Consider the following 13597-nt stretch of genomic DNA (forward strand, 5'->3'; position numbering starts at 1 on the left):
TTGGTGCAATTCAGAATACGAATCCAAATGGAAAGACATGGAGACTACGCTGACAGAGATACTCATACAGTCAGTTTAGGGAAATAAGGACATGGTAATAAAAATATACAGTAGACAAAATCAGTGGATGCATTTCTCTCTAATTAATTTCTTTGTACTTGGTTGAAATACCTGATAACTTACACAATAGAGAAAAGTACCTCTTGAAGGTCTTACTGGCAGCCAGTAAAAAGACTATCACTAGGAAATGGCTACAAAAAAACCCTCCCACAGTGACACAATGGATAGACATTGTAAAAGAAAGACACCGCATGGAGCATATGACCTTTGAACACAAGAGGAGAGAGGTCAGGAATACTGGGAAAATGCATTTCGTACTTGAAAAAGGTCTAATTCAAAGATGTCAATTTAACTAATATGATGAAGGTATGACGTGCACTGTAACTGACAGATCTTTTTTGTTGTTCTTTTATTTTACTTTATTTGTACTTTCGTTGTGTTCCTACAATAAAAACAAAGTATATAACTTTTTTTTAAGACTGTTGGAAAATCATTCCAGGTGAAGCTGGTTGAGAGAATGCCAAGAATGTGCAAAGCTGTCATCAGGGCAAAGGGTGGCTACTTTGAAGAATCTCAAATATAAAATATATTTTGATTCATTTAACACTTTTTTTGGACACGACATGATTCCATATGTGTTATTTCATAGTTTTGATGTCTTCACTATCATTCTACAATGTAGAAATTAGGAAAAATAAAGAAAAACCCTTGAATGAGTAGGTGCGTCCAAACTTTTGACTGGTATTGTATATGTGTGTGTCTTGGTGTGTGTTAGTGTCTCTGTGTGTGTGTGTGTGTGTGTGTGTGTGTGTGTGTGTGTGTGTGTGTGTGTGTGTGTGTGTGTGTGTGTGTGTGTGTGTGTGTGTGTGTGTGTGTGTGTGTGTGTGTGTGTGTGTGTGTGTGTGTGTGTGTGTGTGCGTGTGTGTGTGTGTGTGTGTGTGTGTGTGTGTGTGTGTATGTGTGTGTGTGTCTATGTGTGTGTCTCAGCGTGTGTCTCTGTGTGTCCTTAGGTAGGTGTAAGAGCCCGACCCAGTGACTTCTCTTCTCGCCTACATTCTCTCTCTCTATATATATATTTAGAGCCAGACACATTGTCAGCTGGAGATAACTAGACTGCAGACCCCCTAAATAGAATGACAATCAAAACACACACACACACACACACACACAAATAATAACAGATTTATAAGACGAATCAGACGTGCATCCATTGTCCATCTAAATAAACAGATATTTGTGTGTGTTTAACCAATTGCTGCACCTTTGTATGTGGACTTGGCTGGACCCCAGGCTCACAGGGTTAATAATGTTCCTCTGAGAGAAGCTGTGGTGATGTCACAGGGGTGTAAGGTGTCAGGGGGAGTGTCCACAAAGGGGTAAGGGTGGGGGAGGGGGCGGCAGATAGGGTTGGGGACTCTCTTATAAGTTTGGTTTAGGTCTCTCTCTCGGCCCCCTACAATCCCACAGTCCCAACGTCCTGACAGTGAAAGGCGGACCACAGCTAAAACCAGCTCAGGTAAGAGACAACGTCTGAGGTTAAGGGTCGAGGTTAGGTTCACCTTTGTGGGGGGAGGGGAGATTACGGGACAGAACTGTGATATCTTCACCCTCTTGTCACTGCTCTGTCACACCACTGGGCCTGAAGGCTCTGTGCAGCTGTCCTTGTTGCTAAAAATAAATACTCAGGCTGACATACACACACACACACACAAAACACATACGCACATTCATGCTTTCAGTATAATCTCAGATGATTGCAGTTTTTCAGATGTGACAGTAAGTGACTGCCTGTTGACTATCAGTAGGGTTAAGAGTGATGAAGCATACGTACCTCATCATATTTATTGGGTTTATGTGATGAACAGTTGATACAGCCCTTTTCATCTCTCTAGTCTGTCATGATCCACAAATGGAGGCTGTGTGTCTTAGATGTTTATGTGGCTGTGAAGAAATAGCAATATGTTAGAATGATGCACTTCTTATGAGGCAAGGTTAACACTTAATGTTATGGTAATGACAGAGACATTCAGGTTTCCTTAATGTTATGGTAATGACAGAGACATTCAGGTTTCCTTAATGTTATGGTAATGATAGAGACATTCAGGCTTTAATGTTATGGTAATGTCAGAGACATTCAGGTTTCCTTAATGTTATGGTAATGACAAAGACATTCAGGTTTTAATGTTATGGTAATGACAGAGACATTCAGATTTCCTGGAACATCTTTCCAGGATCAAGAACTAGATTTTCTTTGAAAGAGGCATGTCTGCTTTCATAACACACATAATTGTGTTTGGGAATCCAGTGAAAACACAGTAACTATCAACCATATTCTGTGTGTATGTGTCTGAAATAGTTTGTGTTTTGTCCATTAGTACATTCCTTGAATTCTAATCTGAGCTTGTTTCACCAATGAATTTCCTCTGTGAATCAGAGGAATTTCTGTTTCCCACATCCTTGAAGAGAAGAAAGGAAGGATTGCGTTGCCATGGCGTCACCAAGCGAGGGCGATCAGACGGTGCCTGATGGAGAGAGAGAAAAGGAGGCGACTAAGGTCAAATCTATTCAGTCCCACTATCTCCGCTGTCCCTCCCCAAGCAGGTAAGCATACGTGGAGACCCACTGTTCTTGTAGTTCTGTAATGGGAAATGACCCACCCAGGGCTGTCACGGCTGTTGAAGGAACTGGACCAAGGTGCAGCGTGATGAGCGTACATTTTCTCTTTTATTCGAAATGACGCCGAAAAAACCATAAACAATACAAAACAAACCGTGACGCTTCAGGCTATGTGCCATCAAACAAAGTTAACTTCCCACAAACACAGGTGGGAAAAAGGGGACCTAAGTATGGTTCCCAATCAGAGACAACGATAGACAACTGTCCCTGATTGAAAACCATACCCGGCCAAAACATAGAAATAGAAAATCATAGAAACACAAAACATAGAATGCCCACTCCAACTCACACTCTGACCAAACCAAAATAGAGACATAAAAAGGATCTCTAAGGTCAGGGCGTGACAAGGGCTCTAATAGTGTGTTAAATAAATGTATTGTCCAACTTCAATTCAGCTTCCAAGCACAATTTCGTCAATTTGTAGAGAGTATAGCCATGTCAATTTTATAGCATATAGAATGTCTTTCATCAGAAGTGCTCACAAGAACTGATTACTACTGTCACACACTATGATGCACACTAGACCTGGATCAAATACATACAGTTGAAGTCGGAAGTTTACATACACCTTAACCAAAAACATTTAAACTCAGTTTTCCACAATTCCTGACATTCATCCTAGTAGAATTCCCTGATTTATGTTAGTTAGGATCACCACTTTATTTAAAGAATGTGAAATGTCAGAAAAATAGTAGAGAGATTGACTTATATCAGCTTTTATTTCTTTCCTCACATTCCCAGTGGGTCAGAAGTTTACATACACTCAAATAGTATTTGGAGGCATTGCCTTTAAATTGTTTAACTTGGGTCAAACATTTTGAGTAGCCTTCCACAAGCGTCCCACAATAAGTTGGGTGAATTTTGGCCCATTCCACCTGACAGAGCTGGTGTAACGGAGTCAGGTTTGTAGGCCTCCTTGCTCGCACACGCTTTTCAGTTCTGTCCACAAATGTTCTATAGGATTGAGGTTAAGGCTTTGTGATGGCTACTCCAATACCTTGACTTTGTTGTCATTAAGCCATTTTGCCACAATTTTGGAAGTATGCTTAGGGTCATTGTCCATTTGGAAGTGTCACGACTTCCGCCAAAGTCGGTTCCTCTCCTTGTTCGGGCGGCATTCAGCGGTCGACGTCACCGGTCTTCTAGCCATCGCCAATCCACCTTTCATTTTCCATTTGTTTTGTCTTGTTTTCCCACACATCTGGTTCCTCCATGTCTGTGTGTGAAATTGTTTCATGTATAGTGCTTGTGCACTCTGACTGGTTCACGACGGGATATTTTGTACCAATATTTTGTTGTTCTGGGTACCGTTGGTTTTGCTTATTAAACTGCTCCGGTTATTACACAGTTCTGCTCTCCTGCGCCTGACTTCCCTGCAGCCAGTCACGCGCCCCTTACAGGAAGACCCATTTGCGACCAAGCTTTAACTTCCTGACTGATGTCTTGAGATGTTGCTTCAATATATCCACAGAAATTTCCTCCTTCATGATGCCATCTATTTTGTGAAGTGCGCCAGGCCCTCCTGCAGCAAAGCACCTCCAGAACATGATGATGCCACCCCCATGCTTCACGGTTGGGATGGTGTTCTTCGGCTTGCAAGCCTCCCCCCTTTTCTTCCAAACATAACAATGGTCATTATGGCCAAACAGTTCTATTTTTGTTTCATCAGACCAGAGGACATTTCTCCAAAATGTACGATCTTTGTGCATTTTCAAACCGTAGTCTGGCTTTTTTATGATGGTTTTGGCAGGTAGTTTCTTCCTTGCTGAGCGGCCTTTCAGGTTATGTCGATATAGGACTCATTTTACTGTGGATATAGATATTTATGTACCTGTTTCCTCCAGCATCTTCACAAGGTCCTTTGCTGTTGTTCTGGGATTGATTTGCACTTTTCGCACCAAAGTACGTTCATCTCTAGGAGACAGAACGCGTCTCCTTCCTGAGCAGTATGGCGGCTGTGTGGTCCAATGGTGACTCAAATGATGTAAGTTAGCCTATCAGAAGCTTCTAAAGCCATGACATAATTTTCTGGAATTTTCAAAGCTGTTTAAATGTCCCAAAAGTGCCAACTCCGCTCATCCTGCATGTCAGGCTAAATCAATCACCCCCCCCTTCCCCGGTTTGCTTAGTAATTATATTTATATGGTTATGACTATGTCTCTATACTTTTGCAGTTTCTCCGTGATCTCTGAGTCCAGATTCTCCATGATATCAGGGTCGGATGCCGAGAGCATCTATATGGAGCCCATTCACCTGTCCTCAGCTATAGCTGCCAAACAAATCATCAACGAGGGTGAGACACAGATTCATTCCACCAACCACACATAACTCACATGCTGTTTTTTTGTCTTGGTGAGTGGATCTGAACATTATGATTTAAAACATCTAAATGAAAGCTTTCATATTGGCAGAATACAGTTTTATAAATGCTGTTCACCTAGAGAAGCATGGCTGTCGACAAAGTGAACGCTTGGGACTATAAGGTTCTATCTAGAAAAAGATGATTCTGAGATAATTGGCTTTGAAGTTCTGAACCCTCATTGGTTTGAATGAGTAGTTTGAACTACTTTTATCTTGTATTCTTCTGAACTTAACATAAACTGGGGTATTTAGACTACTGTATAGGTAGAGAACATTGAACAGAACAAGGCTGTCAATAACTACATGTTGACTAAAATACAGATAGAACCTTATCCCAAGCTCTCGAAAGGTTAAAGAAAGTTGAAGGGTGGAACCACAAAGAAAGCCGGGGAAAAACAGCCATCACTAGTCCTGTTTGCAGGTTCACCTTATACAGAGCAGAGCAGCTAGTGGTTAGAGTGTTGGGCCAGGTAGCCTAGTGGTTGTTGGGCCAGGGCCAGTGTTGGGCCAGGTAGCCTAGTGGTTAGAGTGTTGGGCCAGGTAGCCTAGTGGTTAGAGTGTTGGGCCAGGTAGCCAGTGGGTAGCCTAGTGGTTAGAGTGTTGGGCCAGGTAGCCTAATGGTTTGTTGGACCAGGTAGCCTAGTGGTTAGAGTGTTGGGCCAGGTAGCCTAGTGGTTAGAGTGTTGGGCCAGGTAGCCTAGTGGTTAGAGTGTTGGGCCAGGTAGCCTAGTGGTTAGAGTGTTGGGCCAGGTAGCCTAGTGGTTTGGGCCAGGTAGCCTAGTGGTTAGAGTGTTGGGCCTAGTGGTTAGAGTGTTGGGCCAGGTAGCCTAGTGGTTAGAGTTGGGCCAGGTAGCCTAGTGGTTGGGCCAGGTAGCTAGTGGTTAGAGTGTTAGTGGTTAGAGTGTTGGGCCAGGTAGCCTAGTGGTGGTTAGAGTGTTGGGCCAGGTAGCCTACTGGTTGGTTAGGTAGAGTGTTGGGCCAGGTAGCCTAGTGGTTAGAGTGGCCATAGAGTGGATAGAGTGTTGGGCCAGTAAACAAAAGGTTGCTGGATCAAATCCCAGAGCTGACAAGGTCAAGATAACCCACTGTTCCCTGGTAGGCTGTCATTGTGAATAAAAATTTGCTCTTAACTGACTTGCCTAGTTAAAAAAATACTGTACTGGTGCCAAGCACATTGCGTGTGCCTGGCTCCACATACATATTGTATTTGTCCCATAGAGATAAAGCTGTGGTTTGTCCCCGAATGGCCATTCGGTTGGTTACACAATGTCTCGGACAAAGCTACTTCTTTTTCGGCCTGACAGAGATATTTAATACAAGGGTAAATTGTATTTAGCTTAAAAAGCAGTTCAATAATCAATCCAAGACAGTCCAGAGAGACATTGTATACATACAGCATGCACTGCAATGCAATGCTCTATTATCCAGGACCTATATAATAGGCGGTGTCAGAGGAAAACCAATTCAATTGTCAGAGACTCCAGTCACCCAAGTCACAGACTTTCTGCACGGCAAGCGGTACCGGAGCACCAAGTCTTAACAGCTTCTACCCCCAAGCCATAAGACTGCTGAACAATTAATCAAATGGCCACCGGGCTATTTACATTGACACCCCCCTCCCCCCCCCCCCCCCTCCATTTGTTTTTTACACTGCTGCTACTCGCTGTTTATTATCTATGCATAGTCACTTCACCCCTACCTACATGTACAAATTACGGCAACTAACCTGTACCCCTGCACACTGACTCGGTACCCCCTGTATATAGCCTCGTTATTGTTATTTTATTGTTTTACTTTAAAAAAAAAAACATTTTTACTTTAGTTTATTTGGTAAATATTTTCTTAACTCTTCTTGAACTGCACTGTTGGATCAGTGGGTCCCACATGGGACGTTTGAGCTAACGTAGGCTAATGCGATTAGCATGAGGTTGTAAGTAACGAGAAAGTTTCTCAGGACATAGACATATCTGATATTGGCAGAAAGCTTAAATTCTTGTTAATCTAACTGCACTGTCAATTTACAAATTACAGTGAAATAATACCATGCTATTGTTTGAGGAGAGTGCACAGTTTTGAACTTGAAAAGTTATTAATGAACAAATTGCACAAATACATTTTGAACAGAAATTCAATGGTTCATCAGTCTACTTTGTTTGAGTGGCCAAAATCTAAATGGAACCTGTGCACACTCTTGCATTTTTTGTTATATTCTCCTACATTCCTTTCACATTTCCACAAACTTCAAAGTGTTTCCTTTCAAATGATATCAAGAATAGCCCTATCCTTGCTTCAGGGCCTCAGCTACAGGCATTTAGATTTGGGTATGTCATTTTAGACAAAAATGTTTTGTGTTTTGTTTTTTAAAGGGGCGGATCCTTATGAGGTTTGAAGGGCTTGTCAGTAAGCATTTCATGGTAAAGTCTACACTTGTTGTATTTGGCGCATGTGACAAATAAAGTTTGATTTGATTATACTGTAGCGTTAGAGTAATCACCTCTATCTCTTACCTGAGAATACAATGTGTTCATTATGGCAATATCCAGCTAGAGACGTCCAAGCCATTATCCATAGCTAGACTGTCTGATTGGGATAATGCGTTCGCCAACACACCACAATTATGCTCCTAACTAACTTTGAATAGGTTACTTTGCTTTCTAACAGGGTGTCCCTGCAGCAGCTGTCTATCCTTAACGGATGCTGTCTGCAAATGTGACATACTCCTGGTATGGTTTGTAAAGACTGACACAGAGGGTGGGGAGTTTTGCAGCACAAAGTTATTTCCTTCAATCTAGCCACTGTCTGTAGCCTACTTACACGTTTAGATGCAATGAATTATGTAATATTGTGGATTAGGCAGTAGGGTGTGTGTGTGTGTGTGTGTGTGTGTGTGTGTGTGTGTGTGTGTGTGTATCTGAATAGTCTGCTCTTTCCTTTCCTCAGAGCTCCCACAACGGGGTATCAGGGCAGAGAATACCCCAGACAGCATGTTGGAGACAGCGGAACAGCTGATGGTGGAGGACCTGTACAACCGGGTGAAGGACATGATCGATGACCGCAGCCCCTATAACACCCCCTGTGTGATGGACATCCAGCGGGCCATGGTACAGGACCGCCTGGAGGCCCCCAACAACCCTGTGGACGAGGTGTGGAACAACATATTCATCGCTGAGAAGTGAGTCACTCACTGTGCCGTGGAGGTTACTGTATGCATTACATCTCCCCATACACCCATCACACACAAGCACACACACACACACACACACACACACACACACACACACACACATGCTCCGCCCTTCAAAATACAGTGTTATATGCATAGCTCATGGAACATCATTCCAGCTAGATTTATCCCCACCTCACTTTCACCATAGACAACTTCACTGAGTGTCAATAGAATGACAGATAGATAGCTGTTCACCTCCTATGGTATAATTAAGCAACAAGGCCCGAGTGGGTGTGGTATATGGTCAATATACCATGGATACAGCCCTTAGCCGTGGTATATTGGCCATATACCACAAATCCCAGAGGTGCCTTATTGCTATTATAAACTGGTTATCAACGTAATTAGAGCAGTAAAAAGACATGTTTTGTCATACCCGTGTTATACGGTCTGATATACCACGGCTGTCAGCCAGTCAGCATTCATCCCTCGAACCACCCAGTTTATAATACTTTGTAAAAGTGGCCTGACCACAACAACAACAGTGTTGCTTGTTCCTTCCTCTGTATTGCAGATCTGTGGCTGTCAATAAAGCTCGTCTGAAGCGCATGGGTATCACCCACATCCTGAACGCTGCCCACGGTACCGGGGTCTACACAGGGAGGCCTTCTACGCTGGCATGAACATCGGCTACATGGGTATCGAGGTAGATGACTTTGCAGAGTCTGACATCTCCCCTCACTTCAGAACCTGCGCTGAGTTCCTGGATGAGGCCCTGTTGACACACAAGGGTGAGTCAGTGTTCTTTTGTGTGTTCTTATTGGTGGATCAAGGCCCAATTCTCAATGGACCCACCTCAGACCCTACACCCTATGCATTTGTATATCTACCTGGATTTGATTGATCAAAGTAATATGGTGAAAGTTCCACCTATCCTACCAGACAGCGAGGGAGAGCTATTACCAGGATATTTAATGGATACGATATGAACGTCTTCTTGTGTGATCTCATGTTTTTCTCCCATTTCCATTGACCTTGAGTCTGGGCTGACCTGGACATAGTAGAACCAATCTCTGGATTGTTTGCTTTGGCTTAACTGGACCCAGTGATGATGAGGCTTGGAATTCCATCTCTAGAACAATCCAGAGACTACTTGGAGTTCCATCTAGATTCTAGACTAATCTATAGACTACTCCTAATTACTCATCATAACCAGGGGTGGCCGTCAGTCTTATTTTAGGGAGGTCACTCAGAGCCAATGGACAGGGATAGCCTAGCTATATCTGGACTCTGTTTAGGCGGGTGAATCATCTTCTAAAGCTTTTCACCCCCCCCCCCTCCCCGCCCCAACTCTAATTAAACCCCAAATAGATTAGATCCACTGACCGCTTGAGTTAAATAAACACATATTTGTTAAGAATCAGGTTAAATGTCAGGCAGTAGTAACTAGTATTCATGTCATAGGTGTGGGTCTGTGGTCCTCGCAGTCCTTTCCGCTACAGGGAGGGAGTATGCAACGCATCACATTACAAACCTGGCACCTTGGGGTTATCATATCATGGGTTATGATGTCAGAGTTTATAACTGGGGGGGGGGTACAGTGTTTAGGAGTGATACAGTCACACCTGGAAGGGAATACAGCCCTCTGCTGGTTATAGAGTGTCCTTGCAGAGCAGACGTCATGCTGGCTCTACCTGCACATAAAATGTATTAGCCTCCTACAGCTACAGCTGTTATCATCAAACTGGTACCTAATACTTTCAGATTCATGAAATCAGTATTGTCATTTGCTTATCCCTTATGTTGCAAATGTATCTTTAATTAACTACATATAAATTGCAAGTGTAACCAATGGGAAGTGTGTTTTTGTCTTCTTCTCCTGCAGGTAAGGTCCTGGTGTCCTCTATGATGGGCGAGAGCCGCTCCGCTGTGCTGGTGGCTGCCTACCTCATGATTTTCCAACACATGACCATCATGGAGGCACTGACCACTCTGAGGAAGAAGCGGCCCATCAACCCCAACGAGGGCTTCCTAAAACAGCTGCGTCAGCTTAACGAGACGCTACTAGAGGAGCGTGATGACGATGATGACGACACCCTCAGCCAATGCTCCGTCATCGACGCCCACACTCGCGCCCACCTGTTTGACGACGAAGAGAGCATGATGGGCGTGAAGGCCCACTCCATTATGATGGAGGAGGAGGAGGACAGCCAAAGTGTGATGAGTAGCGTGGCCTCGTCTGCCGCAGCCGCCGCCCTCAGGGACGGTGTTTTTGGAGGGCTGCGGATGGGCCTGGATCGGGCAGAGACGACAGAGGGCCTGGCCCTGCCAGGAAAAGACGCTGGCGACGGTGGGGAGGATACAGAGGATGGGGATGAAGATGGCATGAGCATGATCCGCGAGTGGCAGAGGAGGAACGAGAAGTACCAGAGCGAGGAGTGGTGGGAGCGACAGCTGATGAGCGAGGCTGGGGACGAGGAGTCTCTCCTGGGGGGCATGCGGGGTCCTGGGGCAACAGAAGACCTGGAGAGCGTGACCAGTGAGGACGTCCAGGCCATGAAAGAGCGCCTGAAGCGGCACCCGCGGCACTCCCCCTCAGAGTCAGTGTCCACGGCCAGTTGCAGCAGCTACTCTGACCTGTGGAAGCAGCGTCTGAAGGAGATCGAGGAGCAGGCGGCAGCGCGCTACTGCAAGAAGGACGACGACAACAACAGTGAGAGCACGGCGATGGAGGGGATACAAAATAAGAAGCAGACAATCAAGGACGACGTGGAGAGCGTGCTCTCAGACACCAGCTCCATGTATAACTTCTGCAAGAGGAACAAGGAGAACCTAACTCCCCTGGAGCGCTGGAGGGTGAAGAGGATCCAGTTTGGCTGGAATAAGAATGACGAAGGGAGGGATGGGGAGAAAAGAGCCGGGGGTGTATGGGGCAGTGGGGAGCAGGGAGATGGCGATGCTGAGGCCCGCACTCCGGCACTGGAGGACGTCAACCTGACAGCCTACCAGACCTGGAAGATGAAACAGGCGAAGCGGCTTGGAGAGGACAACAAGGCAACAAAAGATGACATTGTGGAGATGAGCCGTGGCGAGGACTCGGCCACAGCCAAGAGGAGACAGAGGCGGGAGGAGCTCCTGGAGCGCTCGCGGAAGACGCTGGAGGAGAGTCAGTCCATGTGTGGCTGGGAGACGGAGAGCTCCATGAGCGGAAGCAACCTGCCACTCTCTGCCTTCTTCGCCCAGCCTGACGGCTCACAAACTGGACGTGTTGCCAATGATGACAACATGTCCATGCTGAGTGGCAGGTCTTCTGTATCCCAAGCCCGCAGCACCAGATCTCAGGCCTCTATGGGCTCAGGAATTCCGCAGGGCATTCCCCAAGTCCCCATGATCCCTGTGCCCACAATGCAGGGACCTGGTGGGGAGCCCATGGTCGACCTGTCCAGCATTCAGAACTGGATCGCCAATGTGGTGTCCGAGACCCTCATCCAGAAGGAGCGTGAGATGAGCCTCCCCGTCCCAGGCTGGATCGGTGCTAAGTTTCGGTGGGACATCTAGTGTGGTAGGGCCAGCAAGACGTGGCTTGGACGATGACAAGGCTTCTATGCTGAGTGGAGCGTCCTATTCAAGCTCGCTGGCTCATCACGGTGTCAGTGCTGGCAGGGCCGAGTCTGTGCTCTCTGGTAGAAGTGCTGCTTCTTCTACCAGTAATCTCTCCAGCATCTCCGGTCTGGGCTCCCGTAAGAGCAAGATCACCACCACCAGCGTGCCCCTCTACAGCCTTTTTGCCGACCAGGTCAACCTACAGAAGCTGGACTCCATGGACAAGCAGATGCAGTCGGAGATGAGGAACAAGATGGCCTGCTACGGGATGAAGAAGATCGTCGAAGATAACAAGCGCAGCACACTCTACAAGAAGAAGAAGCCCAAGGACGAGGGCGAAGAGGAGGAAGAGAAGGAGGATGACTATTTAACGGGAAAGATAAAGACGTCTCTCCCACCTGCACCAGAGAAAAAGAAAGCACCTACGCGAAGCTATGGCCTTTCGGGCTGCCTAAATCTCTCCACCGCTCTGGAGAAAGAAAAGAACACCAGTGTTGATGATTGGCTAACCAACGTCATGCCTCCTTCAATTAATCCAGCGTCCTATAGTGCAGAAGACGAGACTGATCCAGGGCCATCTGCCTCCGTGTATAACTTCGGAGGTCGGAGGGACTCGTCTGAGCAGGAAGAAGAAGAGGAGGAGTATGAAGTCGCATCCAGATATCGCTCCAGATTCCAGGCAGACACAGACTCACGTGTACTTGGCAAATTCTCTTCCAACAGCGTGGATTCCAGCAGCTACAGGACTAGAAGATCCTACACAGCCACTGAGGAAGAGGAGGAAGAAGAGGAGAGTTATACATCGAAGAGGAAGTTTACTCATCACTCACAAAATGAGAGTGGAGGGGAGACGGAGGGGAGGATAGAAAGGAAGGAAGAAAAGGAAGAGGAAGAAGATGTCGACAGATTCCTCAGCGAGCTTAGGCAGAGGTCTCGGGCTCGGGCTGAGGCAGAAATGCAGGACGATGACATCGTTGCAGCTTGGAGGGCACAACAAGAATCAAAGTCAAATGGTTACAGAAGCAATGACTCTTAACCAATCAAAGACAGTGTCACACTTATAGTATGAAAGAAACTCAATCCAATGTTAATATGTTTCTTCAGCTAATAAATTAAAATTGCACACTTGCTACACAAGCCACCTTTCTTAGAACATCGCTTGTGGTCTTTTTATTTTCAGAAGTGGGGTGACCTTTATAATTCTATAGGTAGTTGTTATAGATCATTCTGACATGTAAATACTCATCTAAATCAAATATCTAAGCTTTATTATAATGGAAAAGGGAAAATGTGCACTTTGCTTTCTAAACTCAAACGAGTGTATTTCTCATAGTCTATTTTATAATCAAATGGACGCAAAATATGAATATTTAAATATTGCCTCAGCCTAACTGCATTGTTTGTGCAGTACAAGTAGAGTAACACACGTCTGCTGTTTGTTGCATTGATTGTAAAATGCAACAACTAACCTACAAAACAATCTAAACTAGATTACTGTTCAAGACAAAAAATATTTATGCTGTACAATTTTTGGAGCACAAACACAATCCATTTCAAAGCATTTATAATTGCAATAAATGTTAAAGCAATTATCTGGTTGTTTTATTTTATTTTTATCTCATTCCTCATGCCTAAGGACACTGACCTGGATTCTAGTTGATCACATCTTTAACGAAAACATGAGACAGAGTAGAAGAATAGAAGACAGAATAAAAGGAATTATGATAATCA

At 45.1% G+C, this 13597-nt stretch overlaps 1 pseudogene; it reads left to right on the top strand.

The window, feature by feature from the left end:
• The first annotated feature begins 1447 nt into the window (after positions 1-1447).
• On the top strand, positions 1448-13446 carry LOC135542813 (serine/threonine/tyrosine-interacting-like protein 2; annotated as a pseudogene).
• The last annotated feature ends 151 nt before the right edge of the window (positions 13447-13597 follow it).

Source organism: Oncorhynchus masou, chromosome 6 (genome assembly GCF_036934945.1).
Source record: "Oncorhynchus masou masou isolate Uvic2021 chromosome 6, UVic_Omas_1.1, whole genome shotgun sequence".
Taxonomy (NCBI): Eukaryota; Metazoa; Chordata; class Actinopteri; order Salmoniformes; family Salmonidae; genus Oncorhynchus; species Oncorhynchus masou.